The following is a 21,398-nucleotide window of genomic DNA, read 5'->3' on the forward strand; positions in this document are numbered from 1 at the left end:
TTTGTGTTGTTTCCACTTTCTGGCTATTATGAATAATGATGCTATTAACTTCTATGTACAAGCTTTTATGTGATCATTTTTTTTCATTGCTATTCACATATATCTTGAAGTGGAATTGATCATTCATATGATAACTCTATGTTTAACGTTTTGAGGATTACTGAACTGCTTTCCAATGTGACTGTACCACTTAGCATCCTCACTAGCAATGCGTGACAGTTCCAGTTTCTTCACATCCTTAACAACACTTGTTATTTTCTAATTTTATTAATATTAATATTATTATTATAGCAATCCTAGTGGCTGTGAGGTGATATCTGATTATGGTTTTGATTTACATTTTTCTAGTGACTAATGATGACCATCTTTTCATGTGCTTATTGGCCATTTGTACATACTTGAAGAAATATCTATTCAAATCCTTTCACCATTTTTAATTGGGTTTTCTTTTTATTGTTAGGTTGTAAAAGTTCTTTGTATATACTGAATACAAGTCCCTTATCAGATATAGGATTTGCACATATTTTCCACCAACTGTGGGTTATCTGTTTACTATCTTGATGGTATCCTTTGTAGCACAAAAGTTTTGAATTTTCATGAAGTCCAGCTTATCTATTTTTTTTGTTTTTTGGTAGCTGGGTAACTTTACCTAACCCAATGTTACTAAGATTTACTCTTAAGATTTCTTCTAATACTTTTATAGTTCAGCTCTTACATTTTAAACAGTGATTCATTTTGATTTAATTTTTGTGTATGTTGTGAAGTAGGGGCCCAATTTTACTCTTTTGCATGTGGATATACACTTGTTCCAACACCAATTGTACCCATTGAATGGTCACGCCATCTTTGTCAAAGTACAATTGACTATAAATGAGGATGCTTACTTCTGGACCCTCAGTTCTATTCTATTGATCTGTATGTCTGTTCTCATCCTAATCCCACAGTATCTTGCTTATTGTATGTTTGTAATCAGAGTATGTAAGTCATTCAATTTTGTTCTTCTCAAGATCATTTTGACTACTCTGGGTTCCTTTAATTTCCATGTGAGTTTTAAAGTCAACCTGTCAAATTCTGCAAAACTGGCAGCTAGGATTTTTATAGAGATTATACTGAATCTGTAGATCAAATTGGGGAGTATTCCCATCTTAAAAGTATTAAATCTTCAATGAACATGAGCTTTCTGTCAATTTATTTAGCTCTTCTTTAATTTCTTTCAACTATGTTTTGTAGTGTTCAGTGTACAAGTCTTACTCTTCTTTCATTGAATGTATTCATGAATATTTTATTCTTTTTGAAGCTATTATAAATGGGATTGTTTTATTATTTTACTTTGGATTGTTTGTTGATTAGATATGAAATATAATTGATTTTTGTATATTGATCTTATATCCTGCAACCTTGCTGAAGCAGATACAGTTTTTTATATGTACTGTATTTGCTGATTTTAAATCAAATATGGGATATTTAATAAAACTTTTACTCCTATATTTTTTAAAAAGTTTAGACCTTATAATAGTTTCTTTAAGGAACAAAATATTTATTTCATATCTTCTGCTTCCATAACTATGAACAAGTATTTTCAGTAAGATACTGTATGAAGCAAAATGGATACAAAAACATACCCCATATGATCCTTGCTCTCCATAAACTTATTATCTGTTAGAAAAGATGATATACACACATAACTATTTTTATGCAACAGGCCCTATACTTAAGGCATACAAAAAAGTAAGCTATTTTGTTTTTAAGATACATCTACTTGCCCTTCTCTGCATAAAAAGAAACCTCTTATGTTTAGTTTGGCTTCATTTTAACTCAAATTTTTCATTAAATAAGTATCTTATTTTTATATTATTTTTACACATTATTTGATGTGTCTAATAATTTTACTTGCAAAGCAGCAATATGACATCACAGTGATACATAAGTAGAGACATGGCACTAGCAATGTTAGCATGGTTATAAATAGAGGATTAACAATGGATATACTTTATCTTTCTTTTCACTATATTGATTTTTTAAGTAGGTTTTAAACTTTAACATATGAAACATAGTTCAATATAATATTATGATAGAAACTGCAAGACATTTAAGCTTTAAACCTTCAGTTGGCTTTTTTTTTTTAAATAATATCACTTATGGTTCATTGATATTTTAAGTGCTTATGAGCTATTTGTTATGAAAACTTTAAAATATAGTTAGTTTTAAAATATAGTAGTAATTTTAAAATATGTCTATAATGGGGCTTCCCTGGTGGCGCACTGGTTGAGAGTCCGCCTGCCAATGCAGGGGACGTGGGTTCGTGCCCCGGTCCGGGAGGATCCCACATGCCGTGGGAGCGGCTGGGCCTGTGAGCCATGAGCCGCTGAGCCTGCGCGTCCGGAGCCTGTGCTCCGCAACGGGAGAGGCCACAACAGTGAGAGGCCCGCATACCACAAAAAAAAAAAAAAAAAAAAAGTTAAAATATGTCTATAATGTAGTGATTGTTTATTACTGTTCTCTAAATTCAGGTATAAACTGAATGTCTTAGCCAAGAATAAATGTGATACTCATATTTTCATTACATGTATTAAAGTGAAGTCACTGCAACTTACCACCACTCCCATCCCCACCTGCACCCCCTTCACACAAGACTTGCCATTCCTACAGTATCTGCTCATCTTTATAACTTTAGTCCCTGTAATAGCTTCTGACATGTGAGTGTTTCCTAAGTGTTTAAGTGAATGAAAAAACAAAGAAAGGAGACATCTACTGAAGTTTTAAGAAAAAAATGGATCACTGTGAAATTGAGGATTAAAAGAAGTTTCCAAAGAGAGTATTAGCATATAGAGATTCATAAGACTTCCATGATCAGAAAAGAAAAGAGGGGGCCTTTGAATTGTGAAAGAGTCTATGGAAGTGAGATGGTGATTACATCTGAAGGAAAAGAGCAGATAAATGTGATTGGATTAGACACAGGTGTGGGCTCTATATGGCCCTCCAGCTCAATCTAGTCTCCCCACCACCTGTTTTGTTTTATAAAGTTTTATTGGAACATAGCCACACCCATTTCTTTATGTGTTATCTATGGCTGCTTTTGTGATATAATGCATGGTTGGGACAGATACCATAGACTGTATGACCCACAAAGCCTAAAATGTTTATGATCTGACCCTTTACAGAAAAGTTTACCAGCCCTTGGATTAGAGCATCCATGAAAGGAAAACATGGGAAATAACATTAGGGAGTTATTATGATGCTAGAACACAGAGCATTTAAATGTATAGCTAAAGAATTTGGACCCTGTTCGAGGACTGATGTGTATCAGGTTGGTAGATCACCCTGGCAGCAGCACATGAGGTAGATTATAATGAGAGACAACACTCAGGAAGAACAGTCAGCCAACTGCTAAATGTGGGAGATGGTCTGGACATGAACTATGGTGGCAGAAACCAGGACGATGGGGTGATGGTGGTAGAGAGAATGGTAGAAAAGGGCAGATACATAGAGAAATAAATCCTCAAGGAGACTCACTGAGAATGGGAGGAAATGTATTGAAAGAGGGAAATGCCAATAACGATTCCAAGTTTTCAGTAGTAGGTAACTGGAAAAATAATGTTGCTCCTGCTAGAAAGTGAGAAAACCACAGACTGTGCTGGCTTTGAAGAAATTCTTTTGACTTTTTAAAGCCATGTTATTTGCTGAGATGAGAAATCTTAATGTCTGGCAGGTAATCATAAACATGGCACTGGAGCTCAAAGGCAATTGCCAAAGTACCCGTACTGATTTGAGAAAGAGTGGTTAAAACTGAGAATAGATGCGCTCTCTGGGGGAGAACTGGTGATGATAAGGTACAGGGTGGGGGAATAGGTATTAGCCTTAGGGAATGCTTACTCCTAATGGGTATGAGGAAGAAATAGTGACACAGCAAAGGTAGCAAGAGTATTATAGACAGAGCATAGCATCACCTTATCCAGAAAATTGTTCAAAGAGGAAGGATGCACTTAATTTAGTAATATTTTGTTTGAGGATGTAATGAATGTACAGAGCATGCTATAAGCAGCTCGTAGTCCACTGAAGAAAACAGAATTTTAAATAGAAAAAGAGAAGGATTCTGACGGGTATTGTAAAAACCTTATTATAAGTCATAGGAAAAGAGAAATAACTTTGCATTAAGAGGTTAACGATTGGTTCATAATGATTCGTTGGTGTCTTTAAGGGTGGTTTTTGTGAGCAGAAAAGACCATGTAGGAGTTGATTTGGTTTTAAAATAAATGTACAATTTATTAAGGTTACAAATTTAAAAATCTACTCCCTTATTAAGACTTTAACTTTTTAAGTCTTTAGTCAGCCTCTCTCTGCTCATTCTTCACCCCCTCCTTCTGTTTTAACAATTACTTTTTTTTGCGGTACACGGGCCTGTCACTATTGTGGCTGCTCCCGTTGCGGAGCACAGGCTCCGGACACGCAGGCCCAGTGGCCATGGCTCACGGGCCCAGCCGCTCTGCGGCACGTGGGATCCTCCCGGACCGGGGCACGAACCCGTGTCCTCTGCATCGGCAGGCGGACTCTCAACCACTGCGCCACCAGGGAAGCCCAACAATTACTTTTAAATATTCGAAAAATATTTGGTGTCACTTAAAAAGTTAATGAAACACCTTTGAATATTATAAACTGCAGTTGCAAGTTAAGTACATTTGTTCACCTTTTTAAAGTACTCTACTTCGGTTATATCATTAACAAAGTATCCCAGTATTTGAGTATTCTAATAAATGTATAATTATATGACATCTTAAGTTTGTTTATAATCTCCAATACTATATAACAACTTAATAAAATCTCCACTTTAACATCTAAATTATTCAATTATGTATTACTTCAATTAGGCACGTTATAAGTACACAAATATTGAACTTTACTAGTTCATACATCTAACATTAATAATATTAATATATCTGATTTTATTCTCTTAAAAATTTTTGTTATTAATTTGATCTCTTTCTAGATTTGAAAAAATCTTATCCATTAAAGTAATAATAAGATAATTCTAACCAATTTGGGGGATACTGAGCCAAGATAGTAACAGGCTTTTGTTTAGGATTGTATTAAATATACTGAGGTCTAGAAATGATCTTTAACATAACTTTATAAACTGGAAGAACTCATGTGTATAGGTCCCCAATCTAATTATATTGTTTGTAAACCTCCCACACTTTTATAGGACTTGATTGGATTTTAGATAATTTTTTGACACCTAAGATATATAAATATTTTTTTCCATTTAACTTTAAAGACCTTTGAACTTGATGGAATCCTTTATTTTTTCATATCCTCTAAGTCCACATAATTACTCTATTAATACTTATTATGTATTAAATTAATTCTGAATATACCTCATTGAAACTGTATATTCAGAAAATGTAGAGTCACACTAGATCCAGGGCTCTGTGAGACTTTCTGGGTCAGGACCTTCATATGAGTAAGGCAAGAGTGGAAGATATGACAGAAAAATTAGCTCACATTTTGAAAGGACATTGTATACCAAAGTGCGGAGTTTGGATTTTATCTCATGTGACAGGTTTTAGGGTGTGTGAGTGTGTGTGTGTGTGTGTGTGTGTGTGTGTGTGTATGGTTGCTAAGATATATGTATTTTGTAAAACATATATTTCAAATACAGTTGACCCTTGAACAATGAGGGTTTGAACTGCGCTGGTCCTCTTAACACGCAGATATTTTTCAGTAGTAAATACTGCAGTACTACATGGTCTGAAGTTGGTTGAATCAGAGGATGTGACGGAACCACAGATACGGGGCTACCTATAAATTATATTCGGATTAACCCCTGAGTTTTCAAGGGTCGAGTGTATACACATCAGAAATAGTTCCTCACATATGAGTCCAATCTCTGTTACTTTCTGTCTTAAAGAATTCTGTCGAATTATGAAACTGATAGGCTGTAAAATAGTGAACATAACATTAAATAAATTTCCCAAGGAAAATTGCTCTATCTCTTCTTTAAGAGTCTGTATTCTCTTGGTTAAATATACCCCAGTGGTTATAGCCACTGAGGTCTGATGTGGCCAAAAAAAGTCCCTTTCTGATCAATGGTACTTTATTTATACAAAATGATACTTTTTCTCTGGAAACAGACACTGTTTGTATATAATTGGAACTCTCAAGACTTGCCCCAAGTCTCTGCTCAAAATGAGTTACCAATGTCTAACATATCATAATCACCCAGAATTTTATGAAAATTACAAAGCCCTGAACATACAATCAAGATTTCTGAGAATGAAGCCTAGGGGTATGTATTTTAATAATGTTAAATTTCTCTAAACTTTGAGACCTATCAGCTTGGGAGATGTGTAAGGGCAGTTAATTCTCGTGGCCTCTGGGAATTGACATAGGGACCCTAGGAGGTCAGTTCATGCTCTGTGATGGTTCACTGTGTGCATTGGGAAGAATTTATATACTACATCTGACTTTCCTGCCTATTGCCTACTTTTTCAAAGTAAGTAAAGCCCCACAAGTAGCTAAATAAGCAGCTTCAGACAATTTAGAAAACACTGAACTGGGAGTTTAGTTACCACTCATCTTTACTGTGCTTTCAGAGAACAGATGAACTCTAGTGGGTTCACAGAATTCATGATCATTTCAGAATTTAATCTCAGGTCATACTTTATACACTGGAAGCACCTAACTCAATCTCTATAATATTTCATGTCATAGAAGTATATTAATGGGTACACTCTGTAGTTCCAAGCATTAAACATTTTATAGTTAGGTTTCACTGTTCATTACTTTTGCACCAGCAGTCATTTTTTTCATATCTAGTATGATTTTCCATTCCTTAGAGGATGTCAAATTTTCTACTTTTTCATACTTTCTTACTGGCAGCTTCTTATCTCCTTTTATTAGTGTTGAAGTCTTCAATTTGTTGCCCTAATGTACCCATGTAACAATAGCTTGATTCATTTGTATCAAAGGGAGGACGTGAAAACACAGTAATGCTTCTTGCCTATTTTTACTTTCTATTTCTTTAAGTGCAAATTGAAAATTAGAAGACATAGGGTTAACCACTCAAGTTTTTCATCATAGTCTAAAAGAAATGAATGCAATAGAAGGGCTATATGTTTCAATTGCCTCACCACATTTTTTTAAAGGTGGGGCAAGATCTTAGTGCATATGTATATCTGCTTATTTTTTTGCAGAATTACAACAAATTTTATACACATAATTATATAGTTATATTAGCTTGAAGAAATAGTGTAATTGTATTTTTTCTGAAATCTATGAGTAAAAATACAGTTAGAATATTAGAATATAAAGAACATATTTTGTTACCCTTTGGTACAGTTTTGCGTTTTTAAGAGGTCTTGTTCCTTAAAACTGAAGGTATATCAGTCATTATGTCTATAACACCTGGCCCACATAGTAGACGCTCAGTAAATATTGGGTGAATGAGGGAGGAAGGGAATGGGTACGTGATTAAATGAATCGATGTCATACACATTATTTCTTCTAACTTAATTGCATAACAGAAAAGAGAATGACTCAGCATTGTTTGAGTTTTCTTAAACCACAGAAACTTTTCAATTTCTTAATATGTCATCTGACTTCATATACTATACCAGCAATCACAGGCACACTTGTATAATTAAAAACATTCTATAAAAATTGTATATCCAATATGTAATACCTACTTCCAGAGAAAGCAAATTGTATTACAAATATTGCCCAAGTAAATTTATGTCGTTGAACCATGGTATTTTTATGTTACTGAATGAGTCTGAGCACTTCAAATGCCTTAAAAGATCCTCTCAGTCATAGGATATTAGAATTCTTCATGGCTGAGAAATCCTGTCTGTCCTGATACTTCTCCTCTGGCCAAACGTGTCTAGATGTTGCTTATTATTGTACCTTTTTATATAAGAAAGATAGTTAATCTTCTATATGTAAACTTCTATCATGTAAAGAAAAAAATAAAACATATAAGAGGAGAAATATCAGGAACTATACATCTCAGGTCAACACAAATTTGCCTTTTTAACTGGATATATTAAAAACAATACTAAATAGTTGACATTGCAAAATTCCAGTGATATTTAAAACATGAATGATTTTATATACATACTTTTTTTCTGTATTTACTATTTTTATAAAATATTTTGTGGAAGGGAAGGAAATTAAGTATAAGCTCCTATATGCTTAAGACCAAATATGTAAGTTAATGGGAAAATAAAGGCTTTGAAATTTTAAGTTTAGCAAAATCATTATACTGCAAATGCTAAAATATAAATTAAATTCATACTTTTTAAACAAGCATTTGGAGTGCTATGAAAGTCAAGAGATGATAGTGACAGTATAATTCTTCCTACTGCTGTAGGAATAAGATTGCAGAATTGGTAATCAAGGCAATTTATGTTGTTCTAAAATAAAATTCTGCACACTGAATCAGATCTACAAAGACTAAACTTTTTTTCTAAATCCAGGAAAAATGATTTTAAGTCTATCTAAATTATTTTGTGTTAAGACTTTAACAGTCTTTGGATGTCAGTAAACTGTGTAGTTTCTTTGGAGTGAAACTGTAATTTATGCCTAGATGTATCTAAACTTCAAATAACAATATATGTCAGAAGAAAAATCTTTTTTTCCGTGCCTATTGTGAATATGCCCTTGAATTTACATAAAATACTGCAATAAATTGTGACTGATGTGAAAAACAAAACAGAACTATTATATAAGCGAAAGGCTTATAAAAATAGACTATAAAATAGATTCTGAGCACCATACAAGTTGAAGCCATCTCTTGTAAGTCAGGGTTACTGGAATGTTGGCTTGATGATAATGAATGAGTTGCAGCACCCAGTGTAGTCTATTAGGAGGATGGATGAACCAAAAATCTTCAAATATGCCAGTGAAATCTATACTACTAGGGACTATCTCCCAGAAGTACCTGCGACCTAATTTTTTTTCCCATGTCCAAACTTGATACTATTTTCAAATTTGTCTGCCTCCTTTTTGTAGCCTAAATCTACTTTCCAGTTTTTGAGAACTACATGCTCTCCTTTAGTTCATACACCTTGTCTGTGCTTGTGCCATTAACTTCACCTGGTAGTTTCCTTAAAACTCCTTCCCCCAGCCTCAACCTCCAATACACACACCTTACAAAAATCTATCATTCAAGACCTATCTCAAAGACCATCTCCTTGGAACTCTTCTGATCCCTTCAATCAGGAAACACTTTCCTATTTTTTTCTTCTGTTTCTGTTTGTTTGTTTTGTTTTGTCTTAACAAAGGACTTTGTACATTGGTTGTGGAATTTATCTTAATCCAACCAGTGTTATATACAGTGTTTAGATGAGTCCCTCCCACAAGATTATGCTTTGCTTTCTGAAACAAATTATATTCCAAATTATAATTCCTTTGCGTAAAGTTGATCATTCCTCTGAAATTAATAGAGAACTAAATTCTATGAAGTAAAAGTTGATACAATAGAAAATCAACATTTCCCTAAGACTTAACTCTAGGAGAAGTTTCTTTACTCTTAAGGTGAGCAAAATAGTGATAGGATTATTGTGAGGCTAAAATAAGAAAAAATAAAATAGAATACCCAGCACTAGATAGTTGGCAAAAAAAATTAGGTCTTTTCTTTATATATTATATATAATCTAAGTGAGAGAAGAATTAAAAGAAGTGAACTGGTATTGTAGTTTAGACACCCAAGTAATCAATCACCTTATTGAAAAAAAAAATTCACCATGAAGTTGAATAAGGCTTACGAAGATGCTGGGAAATATATGTTGTTTTTTCCTGCATCATTACTGTTCTGTTTATGAGAGAAAAGACTCTGGAATAGAGTGTAGGAAGGAGGAAGTATCGGACTTTACCTGAATTACCTGTTTATTCAGAGATGAACTGCAGTTGTCACCAGGGTGACAGTGAGAGAAGAACCGGGTGCTTCACTTTAAGCAGGCAGGAAACTGCAGAGAAGGAAGTCTTCACAGTGCTGTCCTAAGGCAAGGCAGGTGGAACCTTAAAAGCTGGTTTCAAACACCACTCAGTAACTTCCAGTTGCTTCATAGCCTCTGAAAGGAGAGAATATGCCTTCAGAGCATTTCTCATGGCAAAGAGGAATTCAGAATAGTTACAATGAATTAAGAAGAAATTGAGTTTAACTTAACTGAAAGACATTTACTTCTTTTTATTTTGCTTCAAATGGCATTTAAAAATATTTCACTACCATATAAATATGTGATATCAGCATATTAGCTAACTGGATGTGTCAATATATTATTGTTGTATTAAAAGAGGCAAAATTCATTTAATGAAATGAATATATTCACTGTAGTCCATGATAATTGGTCTGCTATTGTATGGCCAATTCTGGAAGCAAAACCCAGTTGAAATTTCTTCATTACACTAGTTTCATCAATAGCAGTCTGTCAGAATTACAGGCATAAAATCTCATGTGTTGTCAGTGAATGGTTGAAGGTCTGAATGGATAAATTAGAGGACACATCCTCCCCTCCTATCTCAACTTTACCATCTCTAATAGTTGCACTTAAATGACATGACTAAAGTTATTTAACCCTGATAAAGTGTCTCTATATAATAAAATTTACCCAAATGTATTTTTAACATATGTCTTGTGCCAAGAAATGTATTTTTCATATAGATTTGGTACTTTTTCCCATCATATTTTATTGACAATATCCTCAAATGATGTTACACTTTTCATTGAATGCTTCTCATATTGCAGACAGGGATTCAGGCATCATGAATGTACTCAATGGCTTAATTTTAACGTTGTTTCCAGTACAGTATTGCTGAGATGATGCAGCAATTGTGTTGATATAAACATCAGAAAATTTCGAAACAATAAAAATGTAGTCAAAATTATTGTTAGACTCAGGGATCTACTGTGTACTTGAGCCACCTTTAAATGGTGTACTTCTATTCATATCAAGTATCAGCTGCAGAGGGCCCAAGACTTTAGAACTTGTGCTAAATGCATGCATTGCCTGGGGGATTCCCAGTGCTGTTGGTGATAGACAGGTGGTACCCTGCCCCTTGTTCAGCACCAACATTGCCCTTAGATGGCCACCATCTTGCAGGAGAAATGGAGTCTAACTGCCTTAGGTGCACCATCTGTCCAAAGGGAGTTGGTTACCACATAATTCTGAGCTTCCTTATCTACATCATGTTTTTATTACATACATTAAAAATGAGACTGTCCTTTCACATATTCTGTTAGAATTGAACTGTGTCAAAGTAAACGTTTGTGTTTATAGTAAAAATTTTTGTGTCAAAGTAAAAGTTTGTGTTGATAGTAAAAATTTTGACTTATTCTTGTGAAGGTTTAAAGATGTCTTTTCACATGAGGTTCCCAAATTTATTTGTTCTCTTGAATTTCTCCTAGTAATTATGTTTCCTATGCTTAATTTTTATTTTTTTCCCATGTTGTGTGAATAACAGACTTGTTAAAATGAGAAGTAGTTTTGCTTTCTTAAAATATTACGTTGATTTTCTGTAACTTGACTGAATCATTCTTAGTGATCTAAGTTCTTTCCTATAATTTTCTTTCAGGACAGATATAGTATTTGTTTGATTAAGTGTGAAACAACATACATTCTTTTGCCAAAAAGGCTGTAATATAACAAGAAACCTTTTAGGAAATTAAGTAAATCTATTTTTTAAATGATACATTCATTGTACGTATATGTCAGTTATAAATGATCATTTATGATCCTCTAAAGTTTTGTACAAAACTGTGGTAAATTTTGTGCAAAGAAAAGCTCCATAGGTAGATGATTAGCTATTAGTCATTTTGTTTGAATGAGAGCATAATGAACCTTTTTGGCTTCTATTATCATGCTGACACAATCAAATAAACTTATAGAAGAAAAATGTTAGCTGAAAGAAAGAAAATAGGGGTAATTGTTCCACCTGTACTTTTTTTTAAGTGACTGGATTCAATGCAATTTCAAAAAATCTGGTAACTTATACATCTATTGTTCTATAAAGTAACTTACTGGAATACTTTGAAACATATGGCAAAACCAGAGATTGTTAGGTTTCCACAGAGAGAATTCTTTAAGGGATACTACTGGTCACCTAATTTTACCCACTCTTTAATAGTCAGTTTGGCTTCCTGAAGTTCAGGTATCCACACATGTTGGTGCACATATATTTTAGAGATTCTTTATTTTGAGCACTTAAAAATACAAGAATTGGATTTGTTTCTATAACATCTACATATACATATATTTAGTTTCTTTTAGGTAAAGATATTCAACTAATATAACATGCGTTATGATATCAATTTACAATTCCCCCTTGTCAAGGAAGAGTAGTCACCCTTGGTCTGTGTTGCTAAGACCTATTTCTTCTGTGTTCCACACAAGGCAGTGTTGGAGTGTCTGCTTTTTTCAGGGCCCTTATTGTTATTTGTGTATATGTATGTATAACCTACATTGATCCTAAAACATTCAATATGGCTTTAAAATATTGCCATGTTAAAACAACTAAACATAAGTGAGAAAATTAGAGTAAAGAGCCAATAAGGTAATAAAAATATGTGAAACTAGGAGTAAAGTTTAACACCACTCTTTCTAGAGGCCCAGATAACAAGTCTAGATCAGTTATGCAGTTTTCAGCATATGTTAAAGTGCTTAGGGACACAGTTATTCCTGGCACTGAGAGAAATGTGTTCCTTTTTATCTTCATAAAAGAAATATTGTGTAAGACATTGACTCAAAGGTTTAAAAGCTAACAAAACTGCCCAATAGTTCATAAAAATGGCAATAGCTTTGTAATGTGTTAACAATAAATTTCATGTTAAAGTTTCTCAAAGTTGCTTATGGTCTGATACTAAAGTCTGGTTTTGCAGGAGCAATTCTATGGCATGTGACTGCTTGTGAGTTTGTGTTTGTGAGTGTGAGTGTGTGATAAGGAGAAATGGAATAGGGGAGAGGTATCCTCAAGGCAAAAGGACATTACAAATCTAGTCCAGTAACAAAGATTTCTGTGGTGTAATTAGAAAAATAGTAACTATCGTATCTAGAGAACATGAAAAATCTTAGTCATCACTTAACACATATGTTCATATTTAATCTTTACTGACAGGCATCAACATCAACTGATTTATTTTTTTTTCTTTTTCTTTTGTTGACTTTGCTCTTATATTTCTTTAACACTTTATTAACAGTCATCTATGCATGCATTTTGGGGAACTATAATATTTATTTTAATTTTATTTTATATCGGAGTATAGTTGATTTACATGTTGTGTTAGTTTCAGGTGTACAGCAAAGTGATTCAGTTATACATATATCTATTCTTTTTCAGATTCTATTCCCATACAGGTTATTACAGAGTACTGAGTAGAGTTCTCTGTGCTATACAGTAGGTCCATGTTGATTATCTATTTTATATATAGCAGTTTGTATATGTCATTCCCAAACTCCCAATCTATCCCTCTCCCCCCTATCCTTCCCCCTGGTAAATATAAGTTCATTCTCTAAGTCTGTGAGTGTGTTTCTGTTTTGTAAATAAGTTTATATGTATAATTTTTTTATATTCTGCATATAAGCGATATCATATGATATTTGTCTTTCTCTGTCTGACTTACTTCATTTAGTATGATAATCTCTAGGTCTATCCATGTTGCTGCAAATGGCATTATTTCATTCTTTTTATGGCTGAATAATATCCCATTGTTTATATATACCACATCTTCTTTATCCATTAATCTACTGATGGACATTTAGGTTGCTTCCATGTCTTCGCTATTGTAAATAGTGCTGCAGTGAACGTTGGGGGGCATGTATCTTTTTGAAGTCTTGTTTTCTCCAGATATATGCCAAGGAGTGAGATTGCTGGATCATATGGTAGCTCTATTTTTAGTTTTTTAAGGAACCTCCATACTATTCTCTATAGTGGCTGTACAAATTTACATTCCCACCAACAGAGTAGGAGGGTTCCCTTTTCTCTACACCTTCTCCAGCATTTATTGTTTGTAGACTTTTGATGATGGCCACTCTGACTGGTGTGAAGTGATACCTCATTGTAGTTTTGATTTGCATTTCTCTAATAATTAGTGATGTTGAACATTTTTTCATGTGCTTTTGGCCATCTTCTTTGGAGAAATGTCTATTTAGATCTTCTGCCCATTTTTTCATTGGGTTTTTTTCTTTTTTGATACTGAGCTGCATGAGCTGTTTGTATATTTGGAGATTAATCCCTTGTCGGTCACATTGTTACCAAATATTTTCTCCCATTCTGTGGGTTATATTTTCGTTTATGGTTTCCTTTTATGCAACCATTTTTCTATTCTTTATCCTCCCCCTCTCTTTCACACAGACATACAAATTTACATAAATAAGACCAAAAATTACTTGTTTTTATTGTGGATATTTTTGTCCTTTTTTCTCCTTCCATCCCATCAACATCCTGCCCCTCATTCTTGCCTTTTCATTTAACATATTAATAGCCTAGTGTTATTCATTCCATATTTTTCTCTATACTCATATAACCACGTACATATACCACATATACACACGTACTTTCATGTATATGCAAACACACACCTATACATACCTAAATATACATATGTACAACATTTTGGTCATTATTTATCTTACCCAAAATGGTATCTTACTATATACACATTTTCAATATCTTGCTTTTCTCACTCAGAATTTCCTCATGGAAATCTCTTTACCACTCTAAGTCATCAGGCATAGGTCTAATTCAATCTTTGAAATGACTGTATAATAAAGTCATGGAAGGAATTTTTCACATTGTGTTCACTCACTCCCCTATCAGTAGGCCATGACCTTATTTACAATTCTTGGTTACTTTAAAAATGCTGCAGTAAATATCATTTGCCTTTAATACTGGAATAAGTTAGACTAGATTCCCCAACATGAAATTGCTCAGCCAAAGATATGCATAATTTTAATTTTAGTAGATATTGATAATCACATGCCTAAAGGCTGTAACACTCCACATTTCCACTAAAAATGTATAATATTACCTTTTATTCCTCCAGCAGAAATTTCTAATTCCTGATAAGACACTACTGTGATTTTTATTCAAATTACATTAAATATATATATATAAATTTTAAGAGCTATTAATTGATTTTACTAAAGATTTATTAAATATGCTATACAAGCTACTGACTCTGACTCTCTGGATTAGTGGCGATTTGATGAATATTATATGGTAGAAATAATATAAATAGAAATTTAGTTAAAAGCAAATATCCCAAACGACATTTGCACTTTTTTCCAACTCCTTCAGTTAATTACGGAACATTATAGGGAGCTCCCAGCTTTGAATGCATCTTTAAGTGTTGTTTCTTACTCCTAATTTTTGGTGAGATTATTTTGTATTCCTTTATAATTGACCCTTAGTTTATTTCTTAGTTTAGCTCTTTATATTTGTAAGAAGTTGGAATAATGTATCTCATAATTGGTGGTTAGTATATACTTATTTGATAAAGACTGTTTTCCCATTAAGTTGTAAGGTCCATTGAGGCAAGGATTATGTAAAATTTTCTTGTCATTTTTTTCCTCCAGATCATAGTGGAGTGCCTACAGTAGAAAATGTTCTATAAGTAAATGTTGAATTTATGAATGAATTAAATGTTTGACATTAGAATTGTAACAAAACTTTAAAATTCCCTTTTGCACAGATATAAAGCTGCCATACTTCCTGTATGATAATACTAAGCCAGTGTTTTTCAAATGTTTTGGGCCATAATTACATTAAGAAATACACTTCACATATAACTGAGAATACATATATGTATTTGTTCTACAAAATATTGAATAATATTTATCTATACTGTGTGCATTGAGTTCTAATGTTATTTATTTATTCTATTTTACATGATTATATTTCAGTTTTTATGCAAAGCAAGAAAATTAAACTAATTTCATGATCTACTAAAGGGAAAAAATAGTTTGAAAAACACTTCCTTGAATATTATCTTTTTCACAACTAAGAAAGGTAATATTAGTAATAATATAATAATACTAGCACTCACATATGTCAGATACTGTTTCAGGTGCTTTATATGCATTGATTTACTTAATCCTTATGACAAAGTATGGAGTTGTTACAGGGGTACAGGGCAGTACTGAGAGATAAAGAAATTTGCCCAAGGCACAGCAAGCAGCAGAGGTGGGATTGGAGCTAGATAATGTCATTCTAGCCTCAGTGCCCCTAACCACAATAGTCTGCTGCCTCTTCATTAACAAAATTCCCAATTTCATTCTACTGGCTACAGTGACCTGGAGGGCAGGGTGTGGATAGTTTATGAAGGTGGGAAATGGATGTGATCCAAAGAAACCAAAGTTCTGATGCAACTGATTGTTACTAATTCTCATTTCTAGCTATGGTTTTGAATACCAAGTATTCATACTTGGAACATTCCAAGTTAAAAGTTGGCCAAGCATTAGTAGTCATTTCTGCTCTGCCTAGCCATGATTCCGGGCTTGCCTGACGCACTCTAGTGCCCTGGAGAGATCAGTGATGTTTAACTAGAACAAGTAGCAGCTCCAGGCCTTAGAAGGCGTCAGGAATCTGTCACATTTGGTATTTCTGGTATCACGATTGCTGTGATATTTGATAGTGTCTTCAAAATAAGCATATGCTCACATGTGTATAATGCTATAGTATTGATGAAGGTGGATTATGTGATCATTTTAGGGAGATTCAACCAAGATGAGTAGTCAGTAAAACTGACCTTACAGTCATTTCTGCTCATGGTAACATTTTCAAATCATACGCTGATTATGCTTTTACAGTTCTGTATACTCTGAACACAAACTAAGATACTTCATTTACATCTTACCATAGAAGAATTCAAGAGTATACAAGTCACTTTTTAATTACTTTGTACATATACAGCTGAAAGCTCTAAGGCACTGAATTGTTTCATCTTTCTTGTTTCCCATTTTATCTCATGTCAGAAAGCATCAGGCCAGTGGTTAAGAGCACGGGCTTGAAGGTCAAGGGGCCATGGTCATAATTTTGGGTCTGCCATGTAATAAGCAAGTTAGTTTGGGCAAGTTGTTTAACATGACACTCTGTAATCTATAAACTGAGGAAAACAGTAGGACTTTGTGGTAGGTTTTTCTTAAGATTAAGTGGTCCTCACAGTGTTTGGTATACCATGAACACTGAATTAAATATTAATCATATTATAATTTCCAAAAACTAGACTCAGAAGATAACAAACAGCAAACATATAATTTCGTGGTAACTAAGGTAAACTTCTGGTAGGCTTTTCAACACTAATAATAATTTGAATTTTTAGATGATTTAGAGATGTTAAGACTGAAAAGCACATAAAATATTGAATGTAAACTATTATTTGCTCCTCTCTTTTCAAAGAATATGTTCATTTTATTAATGTGACAGATCCATGGAATTTGTCCATTCTCTCCTTTATCAAGACGGGCTTTGTAAATTTTCATTCTCATTCATAGGATGGAGTACCATCTGACATGATCATGACAGGGCCTTTCACAAGATGGCCCTCATAAATTTCTTTGCTTTAGTAATTAACATACTAATTTTATCTAATTTTAATTTACTATTAACATAGTAATTTTATATTTTTAGAGGAAAATAAGAATGAAACCTATTTCACAACTTATATCGTTTTCTTGCTGTAGTGGATATTTCTAGAGGAATAGCTATGGTCCTTCTCCCCTTATCTTTGAGACAAAAGTGTAAGGAGCAGAAGCATGGCCTTTTCCACAGCGCACACCCCTGCATCTTGCACCCTATCCATGCTCTGTAAATATGATTTCACTCACCAGGCACCGACTGAGGATGTGCTATATACTTAGCGTGGTGCTTGACACTGAAGGCAAGTCAAAAGCTGGGGGAAAAATTAAGGGTAAGTTAATGGAAGAAGATATGGGCTATGAACAGACCTAGGAAGTAATGAGTCACAGAAGGTAAACCATTACTCCTGTTATTGCTGAAAAGAATAACTATTCTTTCAGGCCCTTTCCTTTCCCATGTAGTCATCTGAAGTCACAACAAAGTTGGGGTTAATTTTTGAACTCAGATATATTTGTGCCAGCAACTAGCAAGTTTTGAAATCCAAGCAGAAAATGCCACAGTCACTTTAGCCTTACCACCAAATTTGAACTTAGTTGGATATCTAAAGACTTAAGTTACAAATTTTTAAAATGATGGTCTTTATGTTAAAATATTTTTGTCCTCTCTGAGATTCAAAACTGCCACATTGTTGAGAAAGAGACCATTATTGAAACATGAAGTTTCTCTTGCAAGTTCACAAGTGCCTTCCCTGCTTCCTTTTCCTTCTACAAATAGGTCTCCTGAGCTACAATGAAAGGCATATACTTCTCTCTTAGAACTGTGTATATACAGTGAGCCCCAGTAAAAGCAGATGGTAGGTGTGATCATTTTTAACAGCCCTGGAAGTGTCCATATGCTATTCAATAATGGGACATCTGCATGGCCCTTTAGCTCTGGAGTGTAGTTTAAACATAAGCAATTTTTAAGCAACAAGGTGTCACACTATTCATCCATGCGAGGTAAATCAGGGCTTCTGCACTCCTGAGTATACTCAGTGAAAACCCTTCGAGTACTCTTAACCATCCCTCCTCCCCAGGCACATGGCATGTTCTTCTAATACAGTTACATTATTGTGCCACCAAGTCAAAAAATTTTGTGAGGTAAAATAGTCATTCAGTTAGCACTGGAGTCACTAAGTCACTGCTGTACTGTTGTTTCCCAACAGTGACGCATGGGAGCATTCATCTGGCTATGGGCAGTTGCCTCTACATCGTGCTCTCAAACAGCTATAAACTGCCAAGTCTAATTGAGGCACATTCCATACAGATCAGTAAAAATAAACTTTATAGAATAAGGGAGCTTCAATTAAGTTAATTCTGACACACCTAGAGTAGCTCCTGATTTTTTTGTCTTGAATCTCTAACTAAAACCATGTGTTGTATTATTTTTCTAAGCCCTATGTCCTTTCTTTTTTTTAAAAAAAATCCTCTTCCATCCTTGAACCTTTAACTTCAAGCAAATTAAAAACAGATCGAATAGGTAATAATTACATCCTGACAGATACATTACTGAAAAAAGTTAGCACACAAAATAATTTCCACCGAAGTAATCTGGGGGGCAATCAAGCCAATAAGCAACGTTACAAAAATAAGATAGAAAATGGCTGCGTCTGATAAAGATGTTGTGATTGTCCTGTTAAATGTTCTTATATTTGTTCACATTGGTTTATGGATCTACCCAGTCATAAGCAGAAGTACATTTAGTCATTTACTCATGAAGTATTTATTAAATACTTACTATGTGCCAAACACTGTATTAACCCCCCCCCCCCCCAAATATGGCAGTGAACAAAACAAAGATGCTTGACCTTAAGGAACTTATATTCTAGTGGTAGGAGACAGAAACTAAATAAACATGTAAAATATATATCGTACATCAAATGCTGATCAGTGCTGGGGAGGAAAATAAAGAAGGGACAAGGGATAGAGTATAGATACAGGAAAGAGATTGTAATTTTGCCTGGGATTAACATGAATGATGTCGCTAGTGAAGTGATATTTGAGCAGATGACTGAGATAGAGGTAATGGAGCAAGCCATGTGAGCACAGGACAAGAACAGATAGAGCAAAGGATGCCCAAATTTAAAAAATCCTGAGGCAGAAGCTTTCCCTGTTTGTTCAAGGAAATTGAAAAGACTAATGTGGTTGGATCCAAGGAAAGGAGAAAAATAGTAGTGGGAGTTGACCCATATGAAGCCTGATAAGCCATTGAAAGAACTTTGGCTTTTATTCTGAATCATAAAGCTACCAGAGGGTTTGGAACAGAGAAGTGATGTGATTTGATTTCTACTTTAGAATATTTTAGATTGCTAGCTTATCTATTGAGAATAGTGTGTGTGTGTGTCTGTGACTGTGTTTGTGTGTATACACATGGTAACAAGGACAGAAGAAAAGAGACCATTTAGGAGCTTAATGCAATAATACAGGCAAAACATTGTGGTATTTTGGAGCAAGTCAAGAGAGAGAGGACCTGTTTGGGATATTTTCAAAGGTAGAGTCCACTTTATTTGTTAATATATTGGGCATGCATGTGAAAGAAAGGGAGCTGTCAAGTATGATTTCAAAGTTCTGGTCTGAGCAATAGGAAAGATTGGTGCTATTTACTGGGAAGGGAAGACAACAGGAGGAGTAAGTTTCGTGGAGAAACTGAGAAATTCAGATTTAGAAATGTTATGTTAAAATGCCTGTTATAAACCTGTGGAGGAGATGTGAGATGGGTGTTTAAGACTAGGATTTAGGGAAGAGGTCCAGGCTGTAGAGTAAAATAAACACAAGGGATCAGCACATAGATAATATTTAAAATCATTTACTGAGTGAGTGAAATAGAGAAAAGAGATCCAAACACTGAGCCATGGGCTTCCAAACAGTAAGCAGTAAGAAATAAGAGGAAAGAGCAAAGGAGACTAAAAGAAGCAGCTGGTGAAATAGTGAAACCAGGAGAGTGTGATACCTTTGAAATCAAGTGTGTCAATCAGAGCTTAACCCAGGAAACAGAACCAGTAGGAAATATATATAATGATATTTATTGCAAGGAACTGGCTTACATGGTGTGGGAGCTGTCTCGGCAAGTCTGAAATCTGCAGGGCAGGCTGGCACCGAAGATGTGGTCCACAGCTGGAACTATTTCTCCTCCTTTCTTTTCTTCTTCTGCAAAGCCTCAGTTTTCATTTTAAGGCCTTTCAACTTATTGAACCAGGCCCACTCAGATGATCTGGATAATCTTCCTCATTTAATGTCAGCTTATTTTAGACTTTAATCACATCTTAAAAAAAGAGAAAAACCTATATTAGTGTTTGATTGAATAACTGAGACTGTATCCTAGCCAAGTTAACACATAAACTGACCATTGCACCGACTAAAGAATAGAAAGGAGGGAGTGATCAACTGTGTCACACACATAGTGCAGGCAACTTGAGTACACTGACTGTTGGATTTCGGGGGTCATTTGTGAATTTAACTGCTGCAGATTTGTTTTTTGGAACGGAGCTGTATTTGTTTCTATGGTTACTATAATAAATCAACACAAACTGGATGGCTTAAAATAACAGAAATGTTTTCTTTTGGAGTTTTGGAGCCAAAAGTTCAACATTGGCCTCACTAGACTAAGGTGTTAAAAGGCCACGCTGGCTCTGGATCTCTGAAGTGCTTCTTCTGGTAGCTGGCGTTCATTTGCTTGTGGTGGCACCACTCCCATCTCTGCCTCTGTCTCTGCACTGCTTTCTCTTCTGTGTGTATCAAATCCCCCTTCTCCTCACTGGTAAGGAAATGTGACTGGATTTAGATCCCCCCTCC

The 21,398-nt window shown here is 34.4% G+C and overlaps 1 protein-coding gene across 2 annotated transcripts in view; it reads left to right on the forward strand.

The window, feature by feature from the left end:
- The window catches only part of GRID2 (glutamate ionotropic receptor delta type subunit 2), a 1,355,780-nt gene that overhangs the window by 884,282 nt on the left and 450,100 nt on the right, over window positions 1-21,398 (forward strand). The gene's annotated exons all lie outside the window — the stretch shown is intronic.

This window comes from Phocoena phocoena, chromosome 5 (assembly GCF_963924675.1).
Source record: "Phocoena phocoena chromosome 5, mPhoPho1.1, whole genome shotgun sequence".
Classification (NCBI taxonomy): Eukaryota; Metazoa; Chordata; class Mammalia; order Artiodactyla; family Phocoenidae; genus Phocoena; species Phocoena phocoena.